This window comes from Perca flavescens, chromosome 14 (assembly GCF_004354835.1).
Source record: "Perca flavescens isolate YP-PL-M2 chromosome 14, PFLA_1.0, whole genome shotgun sequence".
NCBI classification, from domain to species: Eukaryota; Metazoa; Chordata; class Actinopteri; order Perciformes; family Percidae; genus Perca; species Perca flavescens.
The window spans coordinates 29806565-29821694 of NC_041344.1; the positions used below are offsets into that span (position 1 = coordinate 29806565).

The 15130-nt window shown below is 40.1% G+C and overlaps 1 pseudogene; it reads left to right on the plus strand.

Moving 5' to 3' along the window:
• The first annotated feature begins 215 nt into the window (after window positions 1-215).
• Window positions 216-14159, plus strand: LOC114568002 (tropomyosin alpha-3 chain-like; annotated as a pseudogene).
• The last annotated feature ends 971 nt before the right edge of the window (window positions 14160-15130 follow it).

Here is a 15130-nt window from a genome sequence, read left to right on the forward strand (position 1 = left end):
TTTTATTTCATATTAGAGAAACTATATTGATCCCATGCAGGGAAATGAAAGTTACATTACAAGGAACAGGCCAGACTCGCAGTAGATATTTGTGTCTCCAAGCATCAGGCAAACAGGTCTACTTAATGTGAGTGGTAAATGTGGACGATAGTGGAGGGTAGTGTAGGGGCTTAGTAGTGGGAGTGTCTCCTCCTTCCTCGTATAAATGGTCTCCCTCTATCTTTGTCAGAGTTTAGTGTCTCCACCAGGCTCTCAGGTCATCGGTCCTGCAACAGTTTGTCTTCCCATCTCTAAACTTAAACCTCAGGCAAAATGGAGGCCATCAAAAAGAAGATGCTTATGCTGAAGCTGGACAAGGAGAATGCACTGGACCAGGCCGAACAAGCTGAAGCAGACAAGAAAGCAGCCGAAGACAGAAGCAAACTGGTAGGTTATGAACACAGATCGAATGACATAGAAATAGTCTCATTAAACAGGTGTGACTCAGTGTTAGAGTTCTCTGAGGCAGAGGAGGATTTCTAGCCATAAGGTTACCTGTCACTCCGTTAAGTGACTGAGATGTTTCTCTCTCATGAAGTTATTAGGGGAGCAGTTACAAAAAGCTATTAATCACAATTTCATTTGTTTCTGACTGATATAAATCTGAGGTAGTATCTATCATCTCTGGATGGTATCTTCAAACTATTTCCCATTATGGCTTTGGATGATGACAATCTGATCAGTCTAAGAGTCAAAGAGTTCTACTCAGGCCTGAAGCTGAGACCCGAACCCGGCCTGTCTGCATCTTTAAGACCCGACCCGACTGAATCCTAGAGACGTGGAGTTATTTGTTTTGCTTTGCTCTGCTGCTTTTAATCTTCCCACTGCCCAACCTGAACCACCTGAGCCCAATGCTTCACAAAACAAAATGGCCCGAAACCTGGAATGTTGTGAATGTACTACCTTATCATGGGGGAAGAGGATCTACCTAAATGTATCTTTGGACGGGACAGCTTCATTTGCAAAATGAAGAGAATGCTGGAATCCCATCCCTGCGCTACCATCTGTTCCACAATGTATAATACTGTAGAAGAATGTCTAGTACTTCACTGGCTGGTAGAATCGGAGCACCCAATTATAAAAAATAAAAATGTCTGTGAATAGACATATTGACCACTTTATTCATGAGTTGGCCCTGATTATTTCTCAATCAGCCTCTGAGCAGCACCTAGCTAATAACGATTACTTAATCATTAGTTACTCTTTTGTGTAGCCCCAAGTGAACTGATTGATACATCATACTGAGTCGATGTTGAGTAATCCCTCACAAGGCTATACTTCATGATTATCTGATCCTTACTTACCCTGTACCCGTAAGGAAAAGCATAATCACGTCATGTTATCTCATTGTTAAATAACTTGCACTTATGCGAGGAAGACAAGCAAAATAGTGCTATTAATTGTAGCTCACACCAGGTAGATTGAGATGGCGGGAAGAGGCCTTTCAACTTGCTGGGCACATTATTTTCATGTGGTCTTGCTAATCACTTTTACATCTTGCAGAGATCTAATCCCAAAGTTACCCAGAACACATCTGTAGGTGATCTAATCGCATTCCAAACACAATGGAAAAATACGCCACCCCACAAAACGTAATGGAGAATGCAGTTTATTTGAATGATGACCCAATTATAAGTAGACAGGATTAGGGTAATACATGCGTTGCGGACCAATGGTGGAGAATGATCCCCCAGATCAAAAATGATTTCTTCTGTGTTCTTAGTGTTCACCATGAGATGATGGTCAATACACCACTGCACAAACTTTTTTACCCTCCTCACTAAAGCCAGTGTCTTGGGCTTTTCCAGGTGTTACAAAGTAAAGTGTATTATGGTTAGTATTGCATCATCGGTGACATGATTGTCTTTACTGTATATGCAAATTGATAAGAATCTAGCTGTACATTTATGTTTGACTTCAGCTCTGACACCATTATCTATTCCAGACACTTGATTACAATGTAGGTCAGGGCTATAATCCTTAGAGAGAGAGAACTATATGTGACTCAACAGACCTTTGAAAGACAGAGACCCAGACCGGTGTTAGTTTCTCTGCACATGTCTTCAAAAGGAAAGCTGAGACATCACCAGGGCCCGTTGCCTTATTGGTGTGTGTTCTTTTAAATAGTTGTGGGACTCATTTCTATCCTTGGAACACAATCATTAATTGTTTTGGTGTCAATGACACTGTCACGTTCTAAAAATAAATCTTGTAAATCAAACCTACCATAAAAGTTGTCATAGTTTGGCATAGCGTTTCCATCTGCTGTGTACTGTGGTTTCCTAGTGGGAGTCATATTTCTAATAGATTTCATGGTGGCCCACAGTTTCTTCATATTTCTTTGCACAGAAGTCCTTTCCAGTGGATTGCCTGTTTTGTCTTTTAGCTGTGTTGAGTTTGTGGTTCTGCTCCCTCTGTGCTGATCTTAGTTGCACTTAATAAATTGAATTTATATAGCACTTTTCACGAACTCAGAGTCGCTTGGTCCTTAATTCTGCAAAGCAAGCCTCCTGTGTTTGATACAACCCTAGACATTCTCTGTACTTGTAGATCTTGTTTTGCGTTGTTGGGAACAGAAGTTAATATAAGCTGTGATGACTTCTGTTTTGTTCAAATCAAACTCACGAAAGATGTATTTGCCCAACTAACAGCCAGCGTCTGGTGAACTCTCTTTCTCCATTGTATAATTTTTTTACATTATACTCTATTATTTGAATATGTTGCACTGTTATACTACAACATATACTATATTACATGTCTATGTTAATATGACCTATAAATGTTAAAGTGCAAAGAGTACGATTTTTACATAATTATAGCATCGTTAAAAGGTAATCTTGGTGAAAATGTCTATGCAGCCTATGAGCATCAGTATGCTTCACGTGAAGTGCTTTTCTGGGGATTAGGGTCAAATTCCCCTAAAAGTGAAGCCAAAGATGAATCTCTTCAAAACTGCATTCTCTGTAACTTCCGGCAGGGGGGTGACTCCACTGGCTCCAAAAAGAAGTCTCTTTCTACAGAAGTCTATGAGAAAATGAGCCTACTTCTTACTTGATTTATTACCTCAGTAAACATTTTCATAATGCATGTATGTCTCAATCGCTAGTTTCAAGTCTTCACTACAGCATGATGTTCATTTAGTAAATGATGTAGAGGATAACGCAGGGGATGCTTTAGGACCTGTCAATCATAACAGAGGCTTGGCAATGCTAACCATAATAACACTGTGGACATTAAAATAGACCATTAATAGAAAATACATCATTGCACTCAGCAGGGAGTTCCTTTTATGTGGTGCTGGTTTGCCCCGCCCCCTATGCTTTAGCCATGCCCCCTTTCATCAAATATCTTGTTCAGCATTTGGTAGCACCTTGTCACCCAGCTAGCTAGCTAGCGCTAGCTGGTAACTTAAGGAAGAGTCTGCAGATTTTCTGTACTGCTGTATATGCAGATGAATGGCTCTACTACCTGGAGGTCTGTGTTTACTGGCCAGTAAAACTCCTCCTGATCACTTGAAGGGTTGAAAATCAGCACCAACCATAGACGCTACTGGCTACTGTCATGCCCCCAGCTCCACCCTCTCGATAACACTTGTCGCATCCGGTTTAAAAAAAACAAGATGGCGATTGCCATACTGCCAAACTCAATGCTTCAAAACAACAGTCCACAAACCAATGGGTGACATCAATGCTGCTACGTCCATTATTTTTACAGTATGTGGTGTTAACACACCATGCCAATGTTGGATTTGGAAAGGCTGCATTCAACAATTTTTGTGGCTTTGCGAAAAAAATCCGACAGGCCCTGATGACATATGCCGATATGAACTAGTTTGAAGCTTCTCGCCTTACATGTTGTCTGCAAACAGGTTTTATCAATATATAACCGTTGAGATCATGGGCCAGTTTAAATTGAGTCAAGGACCTAACTACAGCCAGAACATATCCAAGTCAGGGACTTACGTCTGTTAAGGCCCTGATACACCAACCCGATAATCGGCCGTTGGACAGTCTGGAGAGGTCAGTGACTCGAGTCTGTTCGGTGTGTTCCGTGCCGTCGTCCGTCGGAGGAGCTGTCGGCCTTCATTTTGGCCGACCTGACTTGCTGGGTCAGAGGGCGGGCAGCCAGACTCAATGACCAATCTGATTGGTTGGAGTGCTAACCCGGAAATGACGAGCGGGATGAGTGTGACTAAGCCTCTCGAAATCTGACGAAAATCTTTTAAACTGACCTTTGTCGATCTGAAATGAAGACAGATTCAGCAACAGCATGGCCTATTTCTCGCTGAAAATGTTTTCAGAAACACGTTTCGGTGAACTATCTTAAAATATGAGATCGTATTCCGAACGAAGCTGCCATTATGCCCGGTTGAAAAATCCGGGAGCAGCCAGACCCAAGTCACGCTTTCGTCCAATCAGCTGCCGGTTTAAATTTTTTGGGCGACAATCAAGTCGGCGTCGCTTCGGTGTGTTTGACTTTGCACTTTTTGGACCTCGGGGAGCCAACTGATCAGTCCGACTGCCTTTTCTGCCAACGGTCGGCCATTGGGTTGGTGTGTCACGGGCTTTACATATGTGGGTTCATATTATAAAGTGCTAATTGACTCTCCTCATTTGCTAATTACTACGGCCACTAGAGGGTGACGCCCAAAAGGGTAAACGTAATTATGGGTCGTTATAAGCACAACGGACCTATATGGTAATTTTCTGGGTGAAAAAATCCATAGTCCTCATTATGAGTAAAACTGTAGTTTATCTGAAGTTATTATGAGGCTTCATTAAGGTCAAGTCAGTTTTATTTATATAGCCCAATATCACAAATTTGCCTGTATAGGGTCTGTACAGCATCCAACACCAATGTCTTTAGACCCTCACAGTACTACCAATAGATAATAAAATAATAATAAAATATATATAGGCATTCATTAGGACAAACATTATACATGCAATGTAAACATATTTGAAGGAAATAGATCCAGGAGGTTGTCGAGAGTTTTCCAGGTTTGACCAAACAGCTAGAGCCTGAGCCTCACTGCCTCCTCTCCGCCATGGAGACAGCAAAGTAGACAGGCTACACAAACACACAGGAAGCTAAACTTCTTGCACTTGGAGTTAGTCATATTGATTGGAAAGCTTCCAAAGTTACAGTCGTTTTGGTATTTCATTTACTCTTTGCACAGGATGTTTCCCATTAGAAGCATGTCAGGAAGGGATCTTTTAATGGCCAGTATGAAGGACTGATCACAGCAAACAAAAGGTGCTTCAATGTACATGTTGGCATGTGAGTATTGTTTTGAGACTGACCTTTAACAGGAATACATATATTATAATCCAGGGTTTTACAAACAATGTATTAAGCATGCTAATAAATTGTCTGATGATTACATTTTTGAACGTGATATTGCAAACCTGCTGACTCTGTGTTTAATCTTCTATTCCATCAGCATGAAGATGAAATTCTGCAAATGCAAAAGAAGCTGAAAGGAACAGAGGATGAGCTTGATAAATACTCTGAAGCCCTGAAGGACGCTCAGGAGAAGCTTGAGGTGGCCGACAAGAAGGCTGCTGATGTGAGTAATACAATTCCAAAAGTGCAATATGCAAATGTTGTGATTAATTCACTTTGTGACATGATATTGTCTATGCTTCACCAGTTATTCCAGAGAATAGAAACATACTCCTCTGTACCAGAACCTAGGCCTAGATATACAAGTGTTAGAGTGGAGTTGCCTCTTTAAGTTAATTAGTTAGTTCTTTAGGTTAAAGGTTAGTTAAGTACCTTGTCTATTTGTATTTATTTTTTCTACCTGATTATGTAGATGAACTGTCACTGCACAAAGTAAACCTGTAAATATCACTGACTCAGTAACCTGAGGCTCTGATTAAAGCTGTGATGCTGTCTGTATAAATCAGGCTTCTCCCTTACATTCCATTCCCATCATGCTCTGCATGGACTCCTCACAGCTGTCGGGGGGGATTCAGAGCCCTATTTTGGCAATGATGTCAGCCGCTCAGTCTTGACTGCAGGCTTAACAATGGTCAGAGTCCATTTTAGGTACTTAATCCATTCCTCCTGGGTCACAGTATGGATTTAGTCTCTTTCCTTTTGGAGTCAGTGATTTATATAAAATGTTTGCTACATATATATATATATATATATATATATATATATATATATATATATATATATATATATATATATATAATAACTTTACCACCAACCATGCTAATCTACAATCATTAAAGAGGAAAGAAAACATTCCAGGCTGTAATCTTCTGCCTCCTTTCAGTTTGAGAGAAATGAGTCTACATATAGAAAGTACAGCTGTCAGCAAGGCCATTGTTCTTTTAAAAGAATGCCTGGCAAAAATACCAATGTAAGGGCAGGGATCTAGGATGAGCAAGCTCCCAATTCTAGTTCATCAACTAAAATCACTCACATCTCATCCATCCCATATCACAGAGACTTTCCTTTTTTCAAAAGGTCAAAAGCAAACAAATAAAAAGCAACGTGTATGTACATTTTAACATATGGGAATTTATTTAAACGCAACCCATATAAAATAATCCTAAATTTCATTGTAGATTTGACCTTGTTCCGTTCATTCCCGGTGCCCCACTTAACGAGTGACTTCAAAGCCGTTACCATTGGAACCGTGATGTAAGGCTGCTGACTCACCGTTACTCGTGATTTTCCAACTACAGTATGTGTAGAATCAAAAGCATTCGTGCATTACTTCTTAGATGGTTTGATGTCCGAAGAGAGAACAGTAAGTCCGACTTTGTAGACAACAGGACATCGGAAGACAAGAACAACAGGGGATTTAGGAGCTCTGGGCCCTGTATGGGACAATATCAACACTGCATTTTCGATTTTCTCTAACCTTTAAATTACTGAACCCCAGCAGTTTTAGCAAGGATATCATAATTTTAAAAAAAATCATACACAGAACTGTACAGCAGAATAACAATAAGCCTGTAGCCACTGGGCATTTTACTATTCTTCTCTTTTATTTAGCCTAAAGTACTGCATGTCATGATTTTAAATAAATCAACAGTTTGTGGGTCAAAGATGTGGCATGTCAATTATGGTGTCCAAAGCATATTCATAATGCAAAAAATAAAAATAAATTTAAAAAAATTACATTATACTACTCAACTCTCCCCTCTTTACTCACTTTTATAGGTATTTATTGAAAAAAAATAAAATTCAAAGAGCTATTGAGCTCAGAAGTACAAAACTGTCCCTCCTGGGTAACGTTCCGGGCTTAAAATCTAAGTATAAAAATGTGACAAAAAAGGCAAAAATAATAATAGGCGCATTCATTATCTACTTTGGCATAATTGTGTCGATGTTTGCAGTGATACCTACAAATATAGTAACAATCCTACCCATATTTGTAAATGTTACTCAAGAAATACTTTTGTCCTTACTTTTGGATTTTCCTAATGTCCTTCCTGGGTAACAGACCTTAAAATCCATAAATTACCCATAATGCAATTGCATAGTCATGAAATATGATATTACATCATAAAGAAGATTTTGGAAGACCCCAAAACAACTGGAGAGTTTAGGAATTCTCTCTTAAAAAAGTTTTTATTTTGCTTTTTCGGTCACTTGTGCGCTATGTCCAAAAATCATGTGTCTTTCTGGATAACGCTAATAAAACATATTTGATGTTTTGATGTTTAAAAAATGCCTATTTCATGTGAAATATGTCATTAATGTTTCAAAGGCTAAGATATATTTTAGCTGAGTATGCAATGTTTGACAGAGTTTTGGTGGGAAAATCATGTTTTTGTCCTTCCTGGATAACAGTTTGTCCATCCTGGATAACGAAGATCTTCTGTCACCCAGGACATGTCCTGTGTTATCCAGATTGGACATGTTAATGAAAGTAGTTTTTTTTATTAGTATTTATCAATTTTCAAGCATTGTGTTGATAATTTTAGATTATATTAATACAATAATATGTATTTCTTTAATCTTTTATGCCATTTTTGCATTAAGTCATTCCTGGCAAACGGTATGTCATCCTGAGTAACAATGACACAGTCAAGTAATTTAACACAGATTTTCATGGTATTACACAGTCATGTTTTCCTTTTTGTTGAGTATACAATAAAAATCGGATAACCTTTATTGTAAAGCATTTTAAGACATCTTTCATAATTTTTCTGATTTTGGCATGGAATATTGTTTGACCAAAATCCAACGATGAGCCCATTTAATTATAAATACCCAAATATATCATATAAATTGTGTTACAAATTTAGTTTTTTTGAACAGTCCATGTTTGGTTAGCTGTAACTATGGATATGCCTAAACATTTATATGCTAAAAAGGTGGACATTTAAATATGTTTTAAATCCATTCCCGTTACCCAGGAAGGACATTTTTCATGGAATAAATCACGATTCATCACAAAAAAATTAAACTGCATTTCTAAATGAAATTCCTGTTGTTAAGATGTATATAGAACACTCCAATAAAAATAGAAATGGCATTTTTTGAACTCTTTCATTTATTTTCAAACTTGAAATCCTTATTTGTCTTTGACCCTTTTACGTTTAGCTGAATATCTGGGTTGTTACCTAGATTTTTTACCAAGTAACAACTTGACTGTACAGCTTTATTACTCAACAATAAACTATAAAAATACTATGTATTAAAATACCCTGAGTCCTAAATGCAAAATTGGTATAGCGCTTCTCCTACCACTTTTCTCCTTGCCATGTACATTATTTACATAGGTATTTGTCTGTGCAGGCTGAATGTTAAAGCATCGCAGCAAGAGTTAACACGTCTGGGCCAACACACACTTTGTCACAGATGGAGTACCACGATGTAAGGCTATTCCCATCTGCTGGTCTTCAGCAAGGAACTTGTTTTCCATAAGGTCCAGTGTGTCTACACTATGTGATAACAATTTTTTTTTTCAAATTGGTTTCAGAATAAATGTGCAATTGATTTAGCATTGGAATTTGAAAAAAGAGCCGAGGAAAAGCTACTTCCCTGTAAGCAGTTCAGACCTGTGCAGCCGGTGTGTCTCTCAACCATGTTTCTCTGTGCTCAGGCTGAGGCAGAAGTGGCTTCTCTGAACAGACGGATCCAGCTGGTGGAGGAGGAGTTGGACCGAGCTCAGGAGAGACTGGCGACGGCTCTGCAGAAGCTGGAGGAGGCTGAGAAGGCTGCTGATGAGAGCGAGAGGTGATCTCCTGCTGTCACTGGGATCAGAGGGATATGGACCTTAAAAGCCATGTTGGAATAGTACACTTAATAAAGGACAACTCCGGTGCAAATTGAACTTAGGGTTTAATAACACATGGGTACCTAGTCGATTGTTCTCTGGGATTTGTTTTCATGCTAATCGAATGTGACCAGTTTTCGCGCAAATCGCTAATAAGCTTATATAGCTATGTTACTGGTTACTGGTTGGACGGCGTTCGACTGGTCGTGTTTTCCCAAGATGGCAGCCGCCTGTATACGTGAACGGTCTTTCTAAACTGTCTTTTTAATAAACTGTCTGTACACTTACAAAGTTCTCAATGCTTAAAGTTTAAATGAAGGGACCCTCATTATGCAAATATTTGGAAGTGTGTGACTAGGCGTTATAAGCTGATTAGCGGTTTGGGCTCACATTTGTTTAATGGAAACAAATGAAGAGAAGATGGAGCTTCATGTGTTATGAATCCCTAGGTTCACTCCCTAGAACAGACAGGCCAAACACATTTAATATTAGTTTGTGTAGAAATGGCTTTATACCTGTGACCCGTAATAAAAGCTAGACTAAACTAAATGAAAATGGACAAAATGAAACTATCAAATCTAAAAACCATCATGAAATGTTTTACATTGTTAGTCAAAAAATACAAAATAAACAATAGCGTGAAATCAATCAATCACACACTGTAGCCAGCTCCAGATTAGTTCAGCAGTTTTCTGGCCTTCTGTGTTACACTAACAGGCATATAAATACAGTATGAATGAATGAACCTCTTCCACAGGTTAGGGAGAGAAACGCCACCCTAGAAACATGTAGAGCTCCTTAAAGGGGACAGATCATGAAAAATTCCCTTTTTCAGTGCTTGTGCACATGAATAAACTTTCTGTCCACATAATAAATATCTCTTTTATTGGCGACTATCAAGGAGTTGATCCTGTTTTTAAGCCGTCTAATATTCATATGGATATATCATATGGATGAATAATTGAATGTATCATTTCTTGTGCAGGTGGCTCGTAAGCTGGTGATTGTAGAAGCAGAGCTGGAACGTACGGAGGAGAGGGCCGAGCTGGCCGAGGCGTGAGTTCTCTTCTCCTCTGATTTGATTGGCTGTGTGTCACAAGGTCATGAGCTGATCAGTTAGGGCCGGCCTTCCTCGCTCTCATCAATCATAGTCCAGAAACATTACAAGCTGTCACAAAACACTGATTCATTTTACAAAGCACTATGTACTCTGTTTTGCATATTTCTACTACCATTGGCTGATTTTAGATTCCACACAGCCAGAAGATTTAAATGCTGCTAAAAAGCCTTAATAATAATGAGGATTCAGTAATATAATAACACACTGATGGTCCACTCTACACAATGGGCATTTGTAATTTGAACATTCAGTTCGTTTTGCTTCTGTACTTCTATTTTAGTACATTTTGAAAGCAGAACTTTTAAGGTTTGCCATTCTACAACACAGCGTAGCACCACCAAATGCAGTTCGCAGTCCCTTTATTGAAGTACGGAGGATGGGAAGGAGCTGCTCTGTAGGCTGCCGCTACCACAGCCCATTCTTCTTACATGCACTGGAGTATTTCATTGTGGTATTACTACTTGGTATTACTACTTTCACTGAAGTGAAGGACCTGAACACTCTTTTTACAATGTGCAACTCTCTCCACTGTTCACAGTTTTCTCCAAACTAATCGGATGTCCTTACTATCTCCTGTTTCTTTTCTTACTACCCTGAAATCAAACTAAACCAGAAAATGCGCAGAACTGGAAGAGGAACTGAAGAACGTCACCAACAACCTCAAGTCTCTGGAGGCCCAGGCAGAGAAGGTAGGGCCGACACAGCATGGCACAGCAGGGTTAGCTTTGGTTTGGCTCGACTTGTCCTCCTGCAAATCCACTCAAATGTAATACTAAGACTGTAACCTGTGTGAAGGTAGTTTTACACCGAGCGGGGACTGTGTCAGCACCAATGCCCTATCTCTTTTTTCCATACCTTTTTTTACGTTAAAGTGCTCATATTAGGCTTTTTGGCTTTTTCCCTTTCCTTTATTGTGTTATATATCTTTTTTGTGCATGTACAAAGTGAAAAAGGCCAAAGTCCTCCCCAAAGGGACTTACTGTACCATCTCCAACAGAAAACACTTTCACCAACTGCTCCAAACAGCTCTATTGTAGTCCAGCCTTTACTTCAGAGACCAACGTGGTCACTTTGTAACACACGTTATAATGATCACCTAATACTCTGCTTCTGACTGGCTAGTAGTCCTTACCTAGCTACTGTGCATGTGCGACTCCCAACAAAGATGGAACAGAAGTGAGATGCCTCACTCTGTAGCTAAAACAGAGAGCTCAACACACAGGGTGAAAAGAGGAGCTGCAGCAATGTGCAGTACAACAGTGTGCAGTTTTTATTAAACCATGTAAACCTATTCTGATATAACCTCTAAATACAATTATGGACCTGGAAATGAGCATAATATGAGCACTTTAAAAGTCGATGTGGAGTCACCTGCCAAATTGCTTAAACAAAGATCAGAACCTGAATTCTGTTGTTTCTCAACACAGTACTCACAAAAGGAGGACAAATATGAGGAAGAGATCAAGATCCTGACTGACAAGCTGAAAGAGGTGAGCGCCAAGGAATGGTATCAACATGTCCTCATAGCTAAACAACAGAAGAAGTCCATTTCCAATGACTCCCAAAACGACATCTATGAACGTTCTTTTAAAACCTGGCCATAACATGTGACCACTGTGGCAGTTTAATCATGTGACCAGAAACTTGCTCGAACCCAAATTTTTCCCAAACGATTCCAATAAATAAACGATTCCATTGGAATTGGAATTTTTGAAACGATTCCAAGTAGGAACCGGTTCTCGATGCCCAATCCTAGTTATGAGCTACTTGTACAATCGAGTTATACCGTCGTTTTCTGGGGGAGGACATCTGATGATATCCTAAACCCTCAACCTGTACACATAAATATACATATTCTAATGTAAATCCACCCTACACATTTCAGTAAGATGTGCGAGACGTGTTTGTTCAGGTTGTTGACCTCAGATGTTATCTGGTCGGACGGTGACTTGTGCTTTGTCATCTCAGGCTGAGACCCGAGCTGAGTTTGCTGAGAGATCTGTGGCCAAGCTGGAGAAGACGATCGATGATCTGGAAGGTACAACATTGATTTCACTTTTACCCAATACTAAGTGCACCCATTTAGTAGACTTTACAATACATAAGAACTAGAGGTTTGTGATGCGAGGATGACGGTGTGGGGATGGGAGCCATGGAAACGTCTGCTCTGAGCGTCACACAGCTTACCCCTCAGTCACATTAGCTACAAGAGACAGGGACAAAGCGGCAGGCTGCCATTCATTTTCAATGGGAGTGGCCGTTTGCCAGCGACAAGAGACGAACTTGCCGCTGCCACGAGCAAGGCGGGACTAAAATAGACAAGAAGTCTATTTTATGCAAACGGTCACAGAAACAACTCTATCAAACTTTAGTTCCGCAAAGCAGTAAAACGCTTTAGTGGTGTCCATGTTCCCGGTCCTGTACAATCTAACCTAACATGCTTGAAGGTAGCAACAGAGAATTTCTGTTTACTTTTGCCAAGCAACCAGGAGTAGGCTAGGCACGCCCAGGAACACCCATCAAGCGAGTGTGTGTCGCTGTCTTTTGTAGCTAATGTGACTGTAGGGTTAGACAGGAAGTAGACTGGTCCTGCCTGAGGCTGCAGAGGTTGGTTGTTTCCTTGCCTGTTTTATTTCAATCAGGAGACTTCATTTCAGATATGTGATGATTTATTGAACATGTGCGTGAAACGTACAGTACAGTCTTTGGAGATTAGACTCCACCATCATTTAGAAATCCTGAGAACATTTTTAAAAGGGGTAGGGCCGAAATATGAACCCCCCGATGGAGCCTAGACACTAGGCCAATGCCGAAAGCCGCCGGCAGAGGCCGGCCGGAATGGGACCCAGGAGCCGAGAGGGGCGAAGACTGGAGGAGCAGGGGAGGAGGAGGGTGGAGCACTTTTCCTGAAATGACAACTTAGCAGCAGAGAGAGACAGGTTTAAAACAGGGATGTCGTGCAGTGATTGGCTCGAGATTTCTTGACAACTTCTGATTGGTTAAGACTAAAGTCAACACCTCTACAGCGGATCCATTCAGGAGAGTGTGGAGTGATTATGTTTAGGAAGTCATCCTGAAAGAACTTGCGCTCATCTCCATTATTGACCTTGAGATATTAATAAAAAAATTGTATTGTCGTTTTTGTCAAAGGTTTAAATATATTTTATTATAAGATCAGGGAACATGGTGAAAATTTATAATTTTGTTGTCAGCTAAACTGACAGTAGAAATACATAAACAACTAAACCAACAAATCCATTGAGACAGTAAGATTGGTTTCAGATTGGTTGAGAGTGCAATAAGTGATGATAAGAAAATAGCTGGAGCCTGGTCAGGTTAATACATGGTAATGGAAGTGAACTTAATTGACTTTGACTCATATAGAAAGCAGAAGTTGAGGTGCATCCAAAAATGTAATAACTTCACTCTCTATCTAAATAGCGTTTGGATTGTAATAGTTTGGAGCTGTAGTTGTATAGAATCACGACATTCTAGACACATGTTGAATAGATTATCCCCAATTCTAACCAAGTTTCTGTTCTATTGAATTGCCAAAAACGTCCATGTGTTTCTATTTCTCTGGTCACTAAAAATCTTTATTATCACATATTCCACAATGCTAATTTCAGCCTCTCTTAAATTTGTCTTGTTCTGTGTGGACATACAGATGAGCTGTATGCACAGAAACTCAAGTACAAAGCCATCAGTGAGGAACTGGACCACGCCCTCAACGACATGACCTCTATGTGAGTACTGATATGTGTCATTTACAGAGCCGGCCTTTACACCGACTGCTCTGATGGTGTGCCACCGTTTCCTACTTTTGAACTGATCTGTATTTTTGAAGGTTGAGCATCTAATTGGAGGGCAAACACTTTTTTGCATTCTATGAACACTTGAATGAAATGTATCATCATGTAGGTAAAAGTGTTTCCCAGTCCAGTCTGGAGTAAGACGGGCTAACCCTAACTTGTTATACGTCACTTCACAGAGAGACTAATAATGTTTAGATCCTGTTTGATTCGAGCCATGAAAGTTTGTCAGTTATCTGTCCTTATGCAGCAACAGAAGTGTTTCAGTGTGTCCAGAAGCCTTCATTCAGCTAAAAAAAGACATCATCTGCCACTGACAGAATATTTGGAGTACAGCAGTTCAATTGTTAATGTTCATTTATTGCTTACAACCTTTAGCCTGACACCAGGCTGAGGAACTCACCATTGGCAGAGCTCAATCCAAGGGGCGGGATAAATGGTTGTCTTTCAAATTCCCTCTGCACGCAATAGGATAGCCCTACAACCAACGAGAGCAACGCTAGTTGATAGATTCAACTTTTGCCGTATCCGGTCGGCAAAACACCGAACACATCTTCCTTTTTTAAGAATGACTTCAGTGCTTAACTCCAAGTCTTCCAGAGTCGCGGCCAAAGCCGATTTGAAAGGCCGCTGTTCGCCAGCAGCAGCAGCCATCTTCTTTGTTTTCAAGTAGCAGGGAATGCCATAGACAATAAAAGAAATGGACCAACAGATCCCGTGTCTCTGGACGGAGACCAGTGAAGGATATTAGAAGTCACTTTTCCGGTGAGTGCTGAGCGTTACTGCGCAGCCTCCAACTGAGAGAGACAACGTAGATGTGACGTGAGCAACCTGTCTGAAAGTTGGAAGTCTTCTGGTAGCTGTGCCAAAAGAAATCTAAATCATTCCCAATCTTACAGAGACGGAGAG